This window comes from Pelophylax lessonae (assembly GCF_965119305.1).
Source record: "Pelophylax lessonae genome assembly, chromosome: 6".
Classification (NCBI taxonomy): domain Eukaryota; kingdom Metazoa; phylum Chordata; class Amphibia; order Anura; family Ranidae; genus Pelophylax; species Pelophylax lessonae.
This window is the reverse complement of record NC_138773.1, coordinates 31,887,452-31,906,619: the sequence shown is the minus strand read 5'-3', so window position 1 is coordinate 31,906,619 and position 19,168 is coordinate 31,887,452. Positions and strand designations below refer to the sequence as shown.

The 19,168-nt window shown below is 47.0% G+C and overlaps 1 protein-coding gene across 1 annotated transcript in view; it reads left to right on the top strand.

The window, feature by feature from the left end:
- The first annotated feature begins 1,934 nt into the window (after nt 1–1,934).
- The window catches only part of LOC309559014 (gap junction beta-3 protein-like), a 28,706-nt gene continuing 11,472 nt past the window's right edge, over nt 1,935–19,168 (top strand). The window contains exon 1 of the mRNA XM_082262124.1: nt 1,935–2,043. The gene's annotated coding sequence lies outside the window, so the exon portion shown is untranslated. The remainder of the gene's footprint in view (nt 2,044–19,168) is intronic.

The window sequence follows — 19,168 nt, the reverse complement described above, 5'->3', positions numbered from 1 at the left end:
CTACTCTTTCTTGCTGCCGGCTTCGACTCCTGTCTGGACCTGTCTACTCTCGTTGCTGCTGCTTGCCTGTACCACTGCTTAAACCTGATTACTCTTTCTTGTTGCTGGATTTGACCTCTGCTTGGGCCTGATTACTCTATTTCTTAACCCATGCCTGGACCTGACTACTCTTTCTTTCCCCTTGCCTTGACCCCTGGCTGGACCTGAGTACTCTCTTGTTTGCCCCCTACCTTGACCCCTGCCTGGACCTGACTACCCTTCCTTACCCCCTGCCTGGACCTGACTACTCTTTCTTGCTGCCGTCTTCAACTCCCTGTCTTGACCTGACTACTCTCTTTGATGCCGCTTGCCTGTACCACTGCTTAAACCTTATTACTCTTTCTTGTTGCTGGATTTGACCTCTGCTTGGACCTGATTACTCTTTCCTGCCCCCTGCCTTGACCCCTGCCTGGACCTGACTACTCTCTTTCTTGCTGCTGTCTTCGACCCCTGTCTGGACCTGACTACTCTCTTTGATGCCGCTTGCCTGTACCACTGCTTAAACCTGATTACTCTTTCTTGTTGCTGGATTTGACCTCTGCTTGGACCTGATTACTCGCTTTCTTGCCCCCTGCCTGGACCTGACTACTCGCTTTCTTGCTGCCAGCTTCGACCCTGTGCCTGGACCTGACTACTCTTTCTTCTTGCTGATGGCTTCAACCCCTGCCTAGACCTGACCACCTTCTTTCTTGCCATCTGCCTCGACCTCTGCCTGAACATGACTACTCTTTCTTGCCGCTTGCCTGTACCACTGCTTGGACCTGACTACTCTCTTTCTTGCTGCCGGCTTCGACCTCTGCTTGGACCTGATTGCTCTCATTCTTGCTACCTGCCTGGACCCCTGCCTTGACCTGACTATTTTCTTGTTTACCGAATTGCAAACAGTCACCACCAATGCCCTTCTGTACCAATAAACCCTCAGTGTAATGACCTGGTGCCAGTTTGAAGCAAAGAAACCCCAGTAACCAGTGCCACTAAAGTTTCTGGCCCATCTCTACCACCAGGAGCTCTAGTGACTGCTCGCCTTGGATGAGCCCACATCACCTACCTGGGAGCGCTATAAGAGGGCCATAACCACCACCTGAGGCTGGCTTCTTGCACTCAAGCACTCATTGTCCCCTTCCCCCCCTCCCAATACCTGAAAGTATTGGATAGGTCAAAAAAGGGATGCAGGATTAGTGCAGGGTGAGTGCAGAGAAGGTATATGTTCATGGCAGGATAAGTCCAGAAAATATGCAACTTTGCCTTGAAGGGGTAAATATGGCATAGTTTTAAGAGGTGTGTTGAGCCTGTAAAATGCAGAATTGAAACCAGGTGAGCCGATTTTTTTTTTTTTTTTTTTTTACATTTTTTTTCATTTTTGAAAGTCCCTTTGACTGTGTAAGTTTTTCTGATCTTTCACAGCACCAGAGCATGAAGGGTTAATCCAGAAACTGGAAATACAGCATTTTCTATTTCTGAGATTTGAGGAAGGGATGACGCCCCCGACACCAGCACAACCTAAAGCCTAACACATCAAAGAGAAGCACAAGTCCTGAGAGCTCCTCTGGATTGAACTTCCAGTGGTCCTGGCCTGCAGAACTTACAGTCTATTCAGCTGGGGAGCCAGTGTTTTACATGACCGATCTGGGAGATTCAAGTCTATAGACATTGTTCTTCGTCTGTGCAGTTTGCATCTGAACTCTGTCCTGAAAAGCTGACACTTTAATTTTTTTTTTTAGATTCTATATCCTTCAGCTGCAGAAATTGTTCAGAATAATTTCAGGAACTCGGAGAGATCCTGGCCCACGAAGCTGACAGTCAGTTGTGAAGTCCTGATCATCGGATTAGGTGTTCTTCCTTCAAAGAAACAACATTCTAAGTTTTGTCTCTGATATCTGAGGACTAACCTGCAGAGCTGACAATCCAACTGTGACTGGAAGCTACTTCTTTTTCTGGAGTCGAATTGAAACAAATCTCTGGATCAGCCCTTTCTCATCCTTGTCACAACTAACATCCGTCAAGGTGAGTATCTACCTGTGAATAACTTCACTTTAAGGGCCCATTTTAGGTCTGTGTGGGTGCGTAGAGGTGCGATTTTTTTTTTTTTTTTAATTAATTAATTTATTTATTTTATGTGTCAACATGCGTTTCCTTTGTGCATTATTGACAGGCAATCATTTGCTTTCCAATGTATTTTTAAATTTGAAGTAGATAGAGCTAACAACCATTGACCAAGACTTACCGATACCCGTTGCCAATATGTCAAACCGTACGTTAGATGCATTTTATTGTGTTGTGACCCCCCCCCCCTCCCCCAACACACAAAATCACAGAAGAAAAATGGACATATTGTTTTTTTTTTTAAAATGATTGAAATCGGCACCATTTCTAGTTTGCGGAAACAGAACACATGCGTTGGAGTGCACTGTAATGCGTGGGGTAGAATATTATACATGGATCATCAATCAGCGTATCATAGTTAGACTTAAAAAAGACGCAGCCTTTAATAAAAAAAATAAGTTGCATCTTTAGAACCCCTAGGTGATCACAGGAATGTGTTACAGAACATGGTCTAACTTGCTTTAACCACTTCAGCCCCGGAAAGGGTTCAACTCCCCCCCCCCCCCCCGACCAGGCCACTTTTTGCGATACGGCACTGCGTTGCTTTAACTGACAATTGCGCAGTCGTGCAACGCTGTACCTGAATAAAATTGATGTTCTTTTTTTCCCACAAATAGAGCTTTCTTTTGGTGGTGTTTAACCACTTGCCGACTGCCTAACGCCGATCTACGTCGGCGGTCAGCCCCTCACAGGCAAAGTGACGTAGGGCTACGTCACTAGCTTGTGAGGGTCTAGGGAGCAAGCGCGCGCCCCCGCGTGGTCACGGACCCCCCCGCGCGTGTGACCGGCGGACCCGATGTCCGCCGGACACTCTGCGATCGGCGGGGGAGAGGGAGAAAGTCAGGCGGCTTGTGTAAACAAGCTGCCTGTCATTCTCCCCTGTGTATGAAGGATGATCATACGGTTCTACTATGTAGAACCGTTGATCACTCTTCATACATCTGAAGCCACAGCCAATCACAGTAGAAAGCACGCCCCTAGGGACACACATAGCCCCTCCCTTTCAAATAAAGTTAACCCCTTCACTACCAGTGTATTTTTACAGTAACAGGGCATATGTATAGCACTGATTACTGTAGAAATGTCACTGGTACCCCCAAAAGTGTCAAAAATGTCAGTCAAGGGTCCGATCTGTCCGCCGCAATGTCGCAGTACCGCAAAAAAAATCGCAGATCGCCGCCATTACGCGTTAAAAAAAAAAAACAACAAAAATGACAAAAATCTTTCCCTTAGTTAGTAAACGCAATAACTTTTGCGCAAACCAATAAAAATACGCTTATTGCGATTTTCTTTTTACCAAACATAGGTAGCAGAAAACAAATTGGCCAAAAATTTAAAAAAAATTTGATTTTTACATTTTTTTGGGGGGGAATTTCATATAAAAAAAAATTTGAAAAATATTGTTATTTTTTCAAAATTTACGCTCTTTTTTTGTTTATAGCGCAATAAAAGTAAAAATCGCGCAGGTGATCAAATACCACCAAAAGAAAGCTCTGTTTGTGGGAAAAAAAGGACATAAATTTCGTTTGGGTACGGCGTCGCACGACCGCGCAATTGTCAGTTAAAGTCACACAGTGCCGAATCGCAAAAAGTGGCCCAGACGTAAGACAGCAAAATCCTCCGGTGGTAAAGTGGTTAAACAAAAAACGACCACCAATTTTGAAAAAAAAAAAAAATAAAATAATATTTTTTACTTTCTGCTATAAAACATATCCAATAAAAGATTGTAAAAATTAAAATTTCTTCATCAATTTAGGCCAGTATTTATTCTGCTACACGTTTTGGTAAAAAAAAACAATAATCATATTTTGATTGGTTAGCGTCTTCAAACTATGGGATATTTTTATGAAATTTTATTTTCCTAGTTATAGCGGGACGGCAAGATTGCGGCGGACAAATCTGACACTACCGTGACACTTTTTGGGGACCAGTGAAACCAATACAGTGATCAGTGCTATAAAAAAAAGGCCCCGTCACTGTACTGATGAGACTGGCAGGGAAGGGGTTAACATCAAGGGCGATCAAAGGGTTCAATGTGTTCCCTGGGAGTGCTTTCTAACTGTGCTGGGGAGATGCTTTGACTGGAGGAAGACAGAGATCCTTGTTCCTGCTTAGCAGAAACACGAGATCTCTATCTTCCCCCTCACAGAATGGCGATCTGCCTGTCTCAGTAACGATCGCTGGGTGCTGGGGAACATTGGCTCCACCCGATCTGCTGATTGGCTCCAGCTGTGTCCAATCACAACGGGAGCAGGTCGCCAGCGATGCTCGTGTGTGCCCCAGACCCGAAGAAAGAAATTAGGTAAAGGTACGTGATTTTTTGAGGGGTGAGGGGTGTACTTACTTTGTGAGATCCTGTATAAGCTCAGTTCAGACTTTCTTTCCCCAGAGCTGAGCCACTCCTTGACCTGATTGATTTAGTTGCCTTCCTCTGCACTCTTTCTGGTTCCAGGACACCCTTTTTTGTGATCTTCTGCCCTAAACCTAACTGCATATTCAAGATGAGACTTTATTCCTGTAGTACAGGGGTCTCCAAACTTTCTATACAAAGGGAAATTTTACTGTCCTTCAGACTTTAGGGGGGGAGGGAGTATGGCCATCAGGAGTAGAAAATTTCCCAGCATCAGTTGGAGTAAACATTGCCCCATTGTTGGTATCATTGGGATGAATTGTGCCCCATCTTGGTGTCATTGGGATGAATGGTCCCTCATCATTGTTGTTATTGGGCCCCACTGTTGGTGTAAGTCCCCGTTCACACTGGGGCGACCTGACAGGTCGCCGTAGGTCGCCTTCCATAGGGAAGCTGCGGACCCGTTCTAATAAGAGCGACACAAGTCGCTCCGACTTAGAAAAAGGGTCCGGAGCTTCTTTGGGGCGACCCGGAGCGACCGTCCTAGACTAATGTTATGAAGTCCGTGCCGGCCGCTCAAACCCGTGCCGGCTGAACACAAATCCTTCAAAACCAAGTATTTCCAGGCCTGGAGTAAAAATCGCACAGCCATGAAGCCTGAGTTACAGGAATTGGAAGAAAAGGTAAAGGAACAAACTTTATTATTGGAAAGGCTGAAAGACAGAAGTGGAGCATTTAAAGAAAAATTTGACAATGAGAGGCGATTTACCAGCCAAGCATCAGCAAGTTCTGTGGATCAGCAGCCTCAGTTAATGGATGACCCGGCTCCATCTGCCTCTGCACCTCTCCCCCCATGCCAGAACTGGGAATCACCAGCGGCAACCAGCCAGGGGGTTGAGAGTGGACATGGAACCCTGACATTCATCCAGCAGATGGAGTCACCCCTGAAAGCAGACAGGTTTGTATTTTCTGATGATCCATCAGAAATCCCTGAGGATGGGCAGAGGAGATTCAAGTCAGCAAAGCCAGTAATGGTGGAGAAATCCCAGTACACCATGCTGCCATCCAACATGTCTGCCCCATCTGCTGTAGTGGATGGTGTCCCAGGTGAGAAAGAGCTCTGCATACAGCTACCTATTGGAGTTACCGCTGTGGAGAAACCGACAGACATGCAAGCCCCGGACCATCAGACGAATGTGGATGGACCTGCATTAAACACCCCAGGCATGGATTTTGCTGGTCTGGCTGAGACCAGTAGTCCCACGGCAAGCAAAATGTCTGCCAGCTCCAAAGAGCCTGCTTCATGTTCACCTGAGCCTCCCAGTCTTCCAGTGCTGATTGCTGATGGGGGAGGGGATCAACATAGTTCTGGAAGTGGAATGGAAGTAGCAATGGAAATATCCTGCAATGCTTTACCTGCTGCTGTGTTAAAACAGAATGCTATTTCCACAGCTGAAAACCCTGTCCTAGTGGAAGAGAAGATGACAGCTGGAGTTTTTACCAGTGCAGAAGCAACTGTGGATTCTGCTGTGAAGACAACAGGAATAATAAGTATCCCAGCAAGTATAAAAAATGACAATGTTAAAGCAATGAATGTGGTGGGTGGTGGTGAAGGGGTTAGTAATGCTGGGAAAAATAAAAATGACATTTCTCCTCCTGCTCAGCAGAGGAAAGATTCGATTGCACAGATCAATCCCGAATCTGTGCAATCGTTATCTGCTAAGTGTGTGTCAGATAATTTAAAAAAAACTGATGGATTTTCTGCTGGGAGGAATGTTGGAAGCTATGCTTCAGCTTTGGGGAGTCACACCAGGGTGGGTGGTGGGAATTCTGTTATTAGTCAAAATTCAGGGAGGTTTGGTGGGTATAGGAGGAGGAATGTGGTACAGTTGAGGTGGGTGGGGGATGGAACTCCGCCAGTAAGGGGGAGGGTGGCTGAGTTGATTTTGGAAATGGGGTTTAAAGCTTGTGATATTTTTGCTTTAATTTGCCCGGTGGGGAGTTATGAATTTGATTTGTCGTTTGTAAAACCTGAAAGTTTGGATCTCTTCTGGGAGAGATTTAGGAGGTGCAAGGGCCTTCAGCAGTGGAGTGGTTTGGTGCCAAAAGTGATTTCAAGGCAGCCTCTGATAAAATCAGTGACCATTTTGGTGCGTAACGAATCCATACCAGAGGCTGATTTATTAGTATGGCTACGCCGATATGGCGAGGTCCTCACTCCACTGCGGAAGGTCCTTGATGAGCATGGGATATGGACAGGGGCCTGGACAGTGTCGCTAAAATTGGGGGTGCTGGGCGATGTAGTTCAGCACCTTCCCTGCTCAGCCTTTCTGGGTAGGGATAGGCTGACCATTTTCTACCAAGGTCAGCCTAAGGTGTGCAATAAATGTGGTGATAAAGGCCACTTTGCATCGTCCTGCACCCACAAGAAGTGCTCACTGTGCCAGGATTTAGGCCATTTGGCCAGAGAATGCACCCAGATTCGGTGCAATTTGTGCCAGCAGCTGGGTCATCCATATAGCCAGTGCCCAGAGGCACTGCATAACTTGCCAGGATTGGAGACTGAGCTGCAGAGGCTTGATAAAGAAGATGAAGCAGCTGAAGTTAGAGAGGAAATTGTTGTTGCCCCTCCTGTGTCTGTTGTGTCAGATTCTGTTTCCCCTAGTGATGTGGTCCCTGAGTCTGTCCTTCCTGTGTCTGTTGTGTCAGATTCTGTTTCCCCTAGTGATGTGGTCCCTGAGTCTGTCCCTCCTGTTGTTCCTACATCTACTGTGCGTAGATCCTCCAGACTAGCGGAAGCTGCTGGGGGGGCGGGTATAGTGGATCTTCCCCCTCGGCCTACTCCACCTCCAGTCCCTGTCTCTCGACACCGCAAACGCGGCCAAGAGGGTGCAGGGGTGCTGGATGGTGGTGGGGTCGATGGGGTTGAGGGAGGGGTGTCCATGTCCCATGTCTCACCCTCTGTTGTGGAGGATTCGGATGATGAGGGGTGGGAGAGGACAAAGAGGAAGAAAAAGAAGAAGAGGAAGACCAGTAAAGCGGTCACTTCTTCCTTACAGTTAGAGCCAGGAGGGGTTCCTCTTGGCAACACATTTTCGGTTTTATCAGGGGAGGAGTTAGTATCCGATTTATCTACTTTATCATCTATGGATGAGGGGGAGTCACATAGTGTAAAGAGAGCTGTTTCGGGTGATGAGAGTGTGGTGGAGGTTAAGAAACGACTACCCCAATCATCCTGATGGCAGTGCCCGCTCTGATAAAGGTGGCGACCATTAATGTCGCCAGCGTGAAATCTGCAAGAGCTCGTGATATTGCCTTATTTTTGCTCAGTGAGTTTGATGCTGAGATTTTATTTTTGCAAGAGACCTGGCTCAATACTTTGGCCGATGTCCATCTAGCAAAAAGGGAGTGGAGATGCGGTCCCTCCTTTTGGTCTCTTGCGGCTGAGCCTTGCAGCGGAGTTGCGGTTCTTTTTAAAACCGATATGGTAACGTGCCGGCGGATAATTGAGGTAGAAATGGGGAGATGCATGGTCTTAGACGTCTCTGTTAGGGGGCAGGACCTGCGCCTGATCAATATCTATGGACCGCAGTCAAAATGGGACAGGAAATGCCTCTTCACAAAGATCAAGCCCTTCCTTTTTACATCCCAGCAGGTTGTCTTTGGAGGTGACTTTAACACCATAATTAGGCCTGAAGACAGGAGGGTCTCCATAGACAGGCTGGGTTATGATAGCGTTTTTCTTAGAGATATGGTTAGACAAGCAGGCCTGGTAGATGTGCACATTAAGCACTGCCCTGGCAGCACGGGATTCACGTTTCAGAGAGGGAATAGTCAGAGTAGGATAGATAGGTTTTTTTTAAAGGAGAACTCTGCTTTCTCGGCTCCTGAGTTGAGGGCGGTGGAGTTCTCTGACCACTGTATGCTGTCTGTGACTCTGAATGCCTCGGACACTCCACCCAGGGGAAGGGGTACCTGGAAACTGAATTCGGCTCTCCTGGAAGATGTAGAGGTAAGACAATCCTTTGAGGATTTTTTTCAGGCACAGGTTTCTATTCTGGACTTTTGCAGCAGTAAGTCAGAGTGGTGGGAGCTTGTGAAACAAAGGGCGATTGGACTTTTCAGGGCCATAAGTAAGAAGAAGCAGCTTGGTATGTATATTGCCTACCAGCATTTGCGGAGGAAGCTTGATCGTCTTGTCTCGTATGGAGGAGATCCAGGGGAGATCTCGGAGGTAAAGCTTCTTCTTAGGAAGTGTCAATACGACCGGCATGCCTCCTTGGTTCTGGAGAGAGATTATGGGAAATATCACTCGCCTGATCCTTACCAGAACTGTAAGCAAGGCATAGCAGTTAAGACGGTCATAGGTCTGAGGGATAGTACGGGTTCCCTGGTGAAGTCCAGATCAGGGATCCTGGAGATCTTCAGGTCATATTACGCAGACCTTCTGGGAAGAAAGGACCTTAGTCGGGACAGGATGGAAAGCTTTCTGGATTCTACTCCAGGATTGGGAAATGATACATTGCCTTTGATGGATTTGACAGAACCAATTTCAGCGGATGAGGTAGTTCGTGCTATAGAGAAGCTGGCTACCAAAAAGTCGCCTGGGCCAGATGGGTTGACAGCTGAATTTTACAAGTGTTTTAAGTCCATTCTGGCTCCCTTTTTAGCGGAGGTTTATAACAGCTGTTTAGAAGAGGGTTCTCTCCCTCCCTCCATGAGGCAATCCGCTGTGATTCTTCTGTCAAAAGGTAAAGACCCCTCAATAATTGAGAACTGGCGCCCCATCAGTCTTCTCAATGTTGATAGAAAGATCTTGGCGAAGATTCTTTTTTGGCGCTTGTCGTCAGTAGCAGGCGATTTGTTGTCCAATCATCAGCACTGCTCGGTCCAGGGCAGAAGTACCTTTTCAGCAATTTTAGCTGTCCGGGAGGCTTTGGAGCGATGCAGGGCTGCTGGATGGAGAAAGTACTTGCTGGCATTGGATCAGGCGAAGGCTTTTGATCGAGTCAATCATGAGTACCTGTATTTGCTACTTGGTAGATACGGCCTGCAGGGGAGGTTTATTGATTGGCTGAAAACATTATATAAAGGGTCTGAGAGCTTCCCACTTGTTAATGGTTGGGTTGGACGGCCTTTTGAGGTTGGCTCTGGGGTGCGCCAGGGGTGTCCTTTGAGCCCCCTGCTATATGTATTCGCAATCGATCCCTTCATAAGAAGGTTAGAGAGTGGATCGTTGTGTGGGGTGCCTTTGGGCATTGCTGGTGTGCCGCCTTTGAAGGTCGTGGCCTATGCCGATGATGTGTCTGTTATTATCTCTGGGATGGAGGAGGCGCAGGAGGTGGTCTCTGTGATAGAGCAGTACACTGAGGCTTCTGGCTCTAAAATCAATCATGAAAAGAGTGAAGTTTTCTGGATGGGTGAGGAGGGTGAAAGCTTCGAACTTCCGGATGCCTTCCCAGAGCCCCAGCAGGAAATTAAAGTGTTGGGCATCAAATTTGGTCCTGGTGACTATGGTCATCGAAATTGGGAAAGCAGGTTGTTGAATGCCAATGCCAAGGTGGCAAGCTGGAAGAAATGGAAACTTTCCTTGAGGGAAAGGGTTGACTTGATTAAAACTTACCTGATCCCAATCTTTTTATATGTCAGCTTTGTCTGTATCTTGCCGGAATCTCTCTATGCAAGGGTGTACAGCTGCTTTTTCCAACTGTTATGGGGAAATAGGCTGAACCTGATCAAACGCAATGTAACTTACCTGTCCAGGCGGGAGGGTGGTCTAGGAATGGTCAACCCTATAGTTTTCTTTTCTCTGCTTTTTTTAAAGTATAATCTTGGTAATATGTTAGCAGAGACCCCGCCGGGATGGGTGGGTATTTTTCAATCTTGGTTTAGGCCTTTTCTGCGATGCTGGGAAGATGGCGGGCCAGTGAAAAGTCTGAGAGTCCGACATGGCAAGCTTCCGGCTTATGTTGCCCCGTGTCTGAAAATACTTAGGCAGTGGCAGGTGACAGTGGGGGATATCAAGTCCCTCCCCAGAAAGCTTCTGGAGAAGAGGATTTTGGGCTCTGCTTTCAGTGTGTCGCTGACCTTAAGGGATTGCCCAGGCCCCGTAATGAGGGAGGGGTTGCGTTTAATTAACTTAGGAAGAATCCCTTTGAAGTTTAGGGATCAAGCCTGGCTCGCTTTCCATGGAAGGCTCTATGTGAGAGGGAACCTGAAGCATCGCCCTGTGGATGATCGGGATTGTCCTAGAGCGGAGTGTGTTGGTAAAGTGGAGTCTATGGACCACTTTTTGCTCCAGTGTCCCTTTAACATAGAGGTGTATAAAAGGGTGGGGAGGGCTCTAGGCATCCCCTTTCTCTATCGCATGAGTTATGCGGAGTGGGTGTACGGGGCATTCCCGACTCTCTGGGATTTTGATTTTGATACACTTTTTCTAGTTAGTATAGTTGTCCGTTACTTCACGTGGAATGCACGGTGCCAGATTACCCTGCGGAAGAAAGTCCTCCCTGTCGAGGTGGTGGTGTACGATATTCTGGGTGAGGTTGGGAAGATTCGGGGTCTTGAGAAGGGCAGGGAGCCTCGAGCGGTCTGGATAAGGGCGTGGAGGAATATCAGACCTGCTTTTGGTGAACTGTCCATCTCTGGGTGAAAAGCTTTTTTCCTATGCTATTTCTTTCACACCCTTAGCTTTTGTTAGTTAATATCTTCATTTTTGAAGAAGGGCTGCATGCATAATGGGAGTGGTTTTTGTTTCTTGACCTCGCAGGTTTGATGTCTGGTGTGGTGGTGTGAGTCTAATTAAGATTATTTTTCCCGGTAATGATGTGTTTCATGATGTGAGTTTTGTTTTTGCTGTAAAGGCAGTCTTTATTTGAGAGCAGAATTTGCTATGTATTTTTTTTTCCCCTTTTCATGTAAATATGTATATATTTATTTATGTATATTGATTTTATGATTATTGATTGCAAGACTTTTAATAAACAAAAATTGGGAATAATGCTCCTTACATTGGTGGTCAGTGGGAATAATGCTCCTTAATTTGATGGTCAGTGAAAAGAATGCTCCTTACATTGGTGGTCAGTGGGAAGAATGCTCCTTACATTGGTGGTCAGTGGGAATAATGCTCCTTACATTGGTGGTCAGTGGGAATAATGCTCCTTACATTGGTGGTCAGTGGGAATAATGCTCCTTACTTTGATGGTCAGTGAAAAGAATGCTCCTTACATTGGTGGTCAGTGGGAAGCATGTCTCTTATATTGGTGATCAGTGGGAAGAATGCCCCTTACATTGGTGGTCAGTGGGAAGAATGCTCCTTACTTTGATGGTCAGTGGGAAGAATGCTCCTTACATTGGTGGTCAGTGGGAAGAATGTCCCTTACATTGGGTGATCAGTGGAAAGAATGCTCCTTACATTGGTGGTCAGTGGAAAGAATGCTCCTTACATTGGTGGCCATTGGGAATAATGCTCCTATCTTTGATGGTCAGTGAAAAGAATGTTCCTTACATTGGAGATCAGTGGGAATAATGTCCCTTACATTGGTGGCCATTGGGAAGAATGTTCCTTACATTGGAGGTCAGTGGGAAGAAGGAGGAGGACACACCCAAAGAGCTCTCTGTGTGAACCAGCCCTTTTCAAGCCTGGGCCTTGCTTGCTAGCTTGGCCCAGGAACAATGCCTGATCCTGGGGGAGGCCCTGGGAGGGATCCCCCTGATGACACGGGGCCTAGTGAGGAGGAGGTGGAGGACCTGTCTGTGGGTCCAGGCCCTGGTGAGAATGCGGATGTCTTCAGCCAGAAGGTTATCAATCGTTTTAGGGCGATTGGGAGAGCGGAAGAAAAACTTAAAGTTTTGAAGGCTGAACACAAATCCTTCAAAACTAAGTATTTCCAGGCCTGGAGTAAAAATCGCACAGCCATGAAGCCTGAGTTACAGGAATTGGAAGAAAAGGTAAAGGAACAATCTTTATTATTGGAAAGGCTGAAAGACCGAAGTGGAGCATTTAAAGAAAAGTTTGACAATGAGAGGCGTTTTACCAGCCAAGCATCAGCAAGTTCTGTGGATCAGCAGGCTCAGTTAATGGATGACCAGGCTCCATCTGCCTCTGCACCTCTCCCCCCATGCCAGAACTGGGAATCACCAGCGGCAACCAGCCAGGGGGTTGAGAGTGGACATGGATCCCTGACATTTATCCAGGAGATGGAGTCACCCCTGAAAGCAGACAAGTTTGTCTTTTCTGATGATCCATCAGAAATCCCTGAGGATGGGCAGAGGAGATTCAAGTCAGCAAAGCCAGTACTGGTGGAGAAATCCCAGTACATCATGCTGCCTTCCAGCATGTCTGCCCCACCTGCTGTAGTGGATGGTGTCCCAGGTGAGAAGGAGCTCTGCATACAGCTACCTATTGGAGATTCTGCTGTGGAGAAACCGAGTGCAGACATGCAAGGAAAATCCCTGACCAATGAATTCCCGGACCATCAGATGAATGTGGATGGACCTGCATCTAACACCCCAGGCATGGATTTTGCTGGTCTGGCTGAGACCAGTAGTCCCACAGCAAGCAAAATGGCTGCCAGCTCCAAAGAGCATGCTTCATGTTCACCTGAGCCTCCCAGTCTTCCAGTGCTGATTGACCAGCAGATTTCTGGTGGGGGAGGGGATCAACATAGTGCTGGAAGTGAAGCAGCTATGGAAGTCTCCTGCAATGTTTCACCTGTTGCTGTGTTAAAACAGAATGCTATTTCCACAGCTGAAAACCCTGTCCTAGTGGAAGAGAAGATGACAGCTGGAGTTCTTACCAGTGCAGCAGCAACTATGGATTCTGCTGTGAAGACAACAGCAATAATAAATATCCCAGCAAGTATAAAAAATGACATTAATGTTAAAGCAATGAATGTGGTGGGTGGTGGTGAAGGGGTTAGTAATGCTGGGAAAAATAAAAATGACATTTCTCCTCCTGCTCAGCAGAGGAAAGATTTGATTGCACAGATCAATCCCGAATCTGTGCAATCGTTATCTGCTAAGTGTGTGTCAGATAATTTAAAAAAAACTGATGGATTTTCTGCTGGGAGGAATGTTGGAAGCTATGCTTCAGCTTTGGGGAGTCACACCAGGGTGGGTGGTGGGAAGTCTGTTATTAGTCAAAATTCAGGGAGGTTTGGTGGGTATAGGAGGAGGAATGTGGTACAGTTGAGGTGGGTGGGGGATGGAACTCCACCAGTAAGGGGGAGGGTGGCTGAGTTGATTTTGGAAATGGGGTTTAAAGCCTGTGATATTTTTGCTTTAATTTGCCCGGTGGGGAGTTATGAATTTGATTTGTCGTTTGTAAAACCTGAAAGTTTGGATCTCTTCTGGGAAAGATTTAGGAGGTGCAAGGGCCTTCAGCAGTGGAGTGGTTTAGTGCCAAAGGTGATCTCAAGGCAGCCTCTGATAAAATCAGTGACCATTTTGGTGCGTAACGAATCCATACCAGAGGCTGATTTATTAGTATGGCTACGCCGATATGGCGAGGTCCTCACTCCACTGCGGAAGGTCCTTGATGAGCATGGGATATGGACAGGGGCCTGGACAGTGTCACTAAAATTGGGGGTGCTGGGCGATGTAGTTCAGCACCTTCCCTGCTCAGCCTTTCTGGGTAGGGATAGGCTGACCATTTTCTACCAGGGTCAGCCTAAGGTGTGCAATAAATGTGGTGATAAAGGCCACTTTGCATCGTCCTGCACCCACAAGAAGTGCTCACTGTGCCAGGATTTAGGCCATTTGGCCAGAGAATGCACCCAGATTCGGTGCAATTTGTGCCAGCAGCTGGGTCATCCATATAGCCAGTGCCCAGAGGCACTGCATAACTTGCCAGGATTGGAGACTGAGCTGCAGAGGCTTGATAAAGAAGATGAAGCAGCTGAAGTTAGAGAGGAAATTGTTGCTGCCCCTCCTGTCTGTTGTGTCAGATTCTGTTTCCCCTGGTGATGTGGTCCCTGAGTCTGTCCTTCCTGTGTCTGTTGTGTCAGATTTTGTTTCCCCTGGTGATGTGGTCCCTGAGTCTGTCCCTCCTGTGGTTGTTCCTACATCTACTGTGCGTAGATCCTCCAGACTAGCGGAAGCTGCTGGGGGGGCGGGTATAGTGGATCTTCCCCCTCGGCCTACTCCACCTCCAGTCCCTGTCTCTCGACACCGCAAACGCGGCCAAGAGGGTGCAGGGGTGCTGGATGGTGGTGGGGTCGATGGGGTTGAGGGAGGGGTGTCCATGTCCCATGTCTCACCCTCTGTTGTGGAGGATTCGGATGAGGAGGGGTGGGAGAGGACAAAGAGGAAGAAAAAGAAGAAGAGGAAGACCAGTAAAGTGGTCTTTTCTTCCTTACAGTTAGAGCCAAAAGGGGTTCCTCTTGGCAACACATTTTCGGTTTTATCAGGGGAGGAGTTGGTGTCGGATTTATCTATTTGTTTATCATCTATGGATGAGGGGGAGTCACATAGTGTAAAGAGAGCTGTTTCGGGTGATGAGAGTGTGGTGGAGGTTAAGAAACGACTACCCCAATCATCCTGATGGCAGTGCCCGCTCTGATAAAGGTGGCGACCATTAATGTCGCCAGCGTGAAATCTGCAAGAGCTCGTGATATTGCCTTATTTTTGCTCAGTGAGTTTGATGCTGAGATTTTATTTTTGCAAGAGACCTGGCTCAATACTTTGGCCGATGTCCATCTAGCAAAAAGGGAGTGGAGATGCGGTCCCTCCTTTTGGTCTCTTGCGGCTGAGCCTTGCAGCGGAGTAGCGGTTCTTTTTAAAACCGATATGGTAACGTGCCGGCGGATAATTGAGGTAGAAATGGGGAGATGCATGGTCTTAGACGTCTCTGTTAGGGGGCAGGACCTGCGCCTAATCAATATCTATGGACCGCAGTCAAAATGGGACAGGAAATGCCTCCTCACAAAGATCAAGCCCTTCCTTTTTACATCCCAGCAGGTTGTCTTTGGAGGTGACTTTAACACCATAATTAGGCCTGAAGACAGGAGGGTCTCCATAGACAGGCTGGGTTATGATAGCGTTTTTCTTAGAGATATGGTTAGACAAGCAGGCCTGGTAGATGTGCACATTAAGCACTGCCCTGGCAGCACGGGATTCACATTTCAGAGAGGGAATAGTCAGAGTAGGATAGATAGGTTTTTTTTAAAGGAGAACTCTGCTTTCTCGGCTCCTGAGTTGAGGGCGGTGGAGTTCTCTGACCACTGTATGCTGTCTGTGACTCTGAATGCCTCGGACACTCCACCCAGGGGAAGGGGTACCTGGAAACTGAATTCGGCTCTCCTGGAAGATGTAGAGGTAAGACAATCCTTTGAGGATTTTTTTCAGGCACAGGTTTCTATTCTGGACTTTTGCAGCAGTAAGTCAGAGTGGTGGGAGCTTGTGAAACAAAGGGCGATTGGACTTTTCAAGACCATAAGTAAGAAGAAGCAGCTTGGTATGTATATTGCCTACCAGCATTTGCGGAGGAAGCTTGATCGTCTTGTCTCGTATGGAGGAGATCCAGGGGAGATCTCGGAGGTAAAGCTTCTTCTTAGGAAGTGTCAATACGACCGGCATGCCTCCTTGGTTCTGGAGAGAGATTATGGGAAATATCACTCGCCTGATCCTTACCAGAACTGTAAGCAAGGCATAGCAGTTAAGACGGTCATAGGTCTGAGGGATAGTACGGGTTCCCTGGTTAAGTCCAGATCAGGGATCCTGGAGATCTTCAGGTCATATTACGCAGACCTTCTGGGAAGAAAGGACCTTAGTCGGGACAGGATGGAAAGCTTTCTGGATTCTACTTCAGGATTGGGAAATGATACATTGCCTTTGATGGATTTGACAGAACCAATTTCAGCTGATGAGGTAGTTCGTGCTATAGAGAAGCTGGCTACCAAAAAGTCGCCTGGGCCAGATGGGTTGACAGCTGAATTTTACAAGTGTTTTAAGTCCATTCTGGCTCCCTTTTTAGCGGAGGTTTATAACAGCTGTTTAGATGAGGGTTCTCTCCCTCCCTCCATGAGGCAATCCGCTGTGATTCTTCTGTCAAAAGGTAAAGACCCCTCAATAATTGAGAACTGGCGCCCCATCAGTCTTCTCAATGTTGATAGAAAGATCTTGGCGAAGATTCTTTTTTGGCGCTTGTCGTCAGTAGCAGGCGATTTGTTGTCCAACCATCAGCACTGCTCGGTCCAGGGCAGAAGTACTTTTTCAGCAATTTTAGCTGTCCGGGAGGCTTTGGAGCGATGCAGGGCTGCTGGATGGAGAAAGTACTTGCTGGCATTGGATCAGGCGAAGGCTTTTGATCGAGTCAATCATGAGTACCTGTATTTGCTACTTGGTAGATACGGCCTGCAGGGGAGGTTTATTGATTGGCTGAAAACATTATATAAAGGGGCTGAGAGCTTCCCACTTGTTAATGGTTGGGTTGGACGGCCTTTTGAGGTTGGCTCTGGGGTGCGCCAGGGGTGTCCTTTGAGCCCCCTGCTATATGTATTCGCAATCGACCCCTTCATAAGAAGGTTAGAGAGTGGATCGTTGTGTGGGGTGCCTTTGGGCATTGCTGGTGTGCCGCCTTTGAAGGTCGTGGCCTATGCCGATGATGTGTCTGTTATTATCTCTGGGATGGAGGAGGCGCAGGAGGTGGTCTCTGTGATAGAGCAGTACACTGAGGCTTCTGGCTCTAAAATCAATCATGAAAAGAGTGAAGTTTTCTGGATGGGTGAGGAGGGTGAAAGCTTCGAACTTCCGGATGCCTTCCCAGAGCCCCAGCAGGAAATTAAAGTGTTGGGCATCAAATTTGGTCCTGGTGACTATGGTCATCGAAATTGGGAAAGCAGGTTGTTGAATGCCAATGCCAAGGTGGCAAGCTGGAAGAAATGGAAACTTTCCTTGAGGGAAAGGGTTGACTTGATTAAAAATTACCTGATCCCAATCTTTTTATATGTCAGCTTTGTCTGTATCTTGCCGGAATCTCTCTATGCAAGGGTGTACAGCTGCTTTTTCCAACTGTTATGGGGAAATAGGCTGAACCTGATCAAACGCAATGTAACTTTCCTGTCCAGGCGGGAGGGTGGTCTAGGAATGGTCAACCCTATAGTTTTCTTTTCTCTGCTTTTTTTAAAGTATAATCTTGGTAATATGTTAGCAGAGACCCCGCCGGGATGGGTGGGTATTTTTCAATCTTGGTTTAGGCCTTTTCTGCGATGCTGGGAAGATGGCGGGCCAGTGAAAAGTCTGAGAGTCCGACATGGCAAGCTTCCGGCTTATGTTGCCCCGTGTCTGAAAATACTTAGGCAGTGGCAGGTGACAGTGGGGGATATCAAGTCCCTCCCCAGAAAGCTTCTGGAGAAGAGGATTTTGGGCTCTGCTTTCAGTGTGTCGCTGACCTTAAGGGATTGCCCAGGCCCCGTAATGAGGGAGGGGTTGCGTTTAATTAACTTAGGAAGAATCCCTTTGAAGTTTAGGGATCAAGCCTGGCTCGCTTTCCATGGAAGGCTCTATGTGAGAGGGAACCTGAAGCATCGCCCTGTGGATGATCGGGATTGTCCTAGAGCGGAGTGTGTTGGTAAAGTGGAGTCTATGGACCACTTTTTGCTCCAGTGTCCCTTTAACATAGAGGTGTATAAAAGGGTGGGGAGGGCTCTAGGCATCCCCTTTCTCTATCGCATGAGTTATGCGGAGTGGGTGTACGGGGCATTCCCGACTCGCTGGGATTTTGATTTGGATACACTTTTTCTAGTTAGTATAGTTGTCCGTTACTTCACGTGGAATGCACGGTGCCAGATTACCCTGCGGAAGAAAGTCCTCCCTGTCGAGGTGGTGGTGTACGATATTCTGGGTGAGGTTGGGAAGATTCGGGGTCTTGAGAAGGGCAGGGAGCCTCGAGCGGTCTGGATAAGGGCGTGGAGGAATATCAGACCTTCTTTTGGTGAACTGTCCATCTCTGGGTGAAAAGCTTTTTTCCTATGCTATTTCTTTCACACCCTTAGCTTTTGTTAGTTAATATCTTCATTTTTGAAGAAGGGCTGCATGCATAATGGGAGTGGTTTTTGTTTCTTGACCTCGCAGGTTTGATGTCTGGTGTGGTGGTGTGAGTCTAATTAAGATTATTTTTCCCGGTAATGATGTGTTTCATGATGTGAGTTTTGTTTTTGCTGTAAAGCCATTCTTTATTTGAGAGCAGAACTTGCTATGTATTTTTTCCCTTTTCATGTAAATATGTATATATTTATTTATGTATATTGATTTTATGCTTATTGATTGCAAGACTTTTAATAAACAAAATTGGGAAGAATGCACCTTAATGTGGTGGCCTATATATATAGCAAATATGCAGTTATGCTGCTGGCTAGGCCAAGTGACCTTGGCCCTGGAACTATGAAGACACCATCAGATGGGAGGTCAAATCACTAATCATCCACAGTCTGAGGAACCCTAGCAACCTCAGGAGGAACCCTAGAGTTCCATGGAATCATGGTTGAGGATGGCTGCTCTAGGAATGATGAGAAAAAACACCCCAATTATGCTGCTTTCCCTACTACCTCTTGTATACTTGGCAGTACTAAACCTTTGATTAGTGGGGTCAAAGTGGTAGAAAAAAGAACAGGGTGCTGTCATGGACTTTGGCTTCCTTTTACATTTCTAGGGACTAACTGACAGCTGATAAAAGAT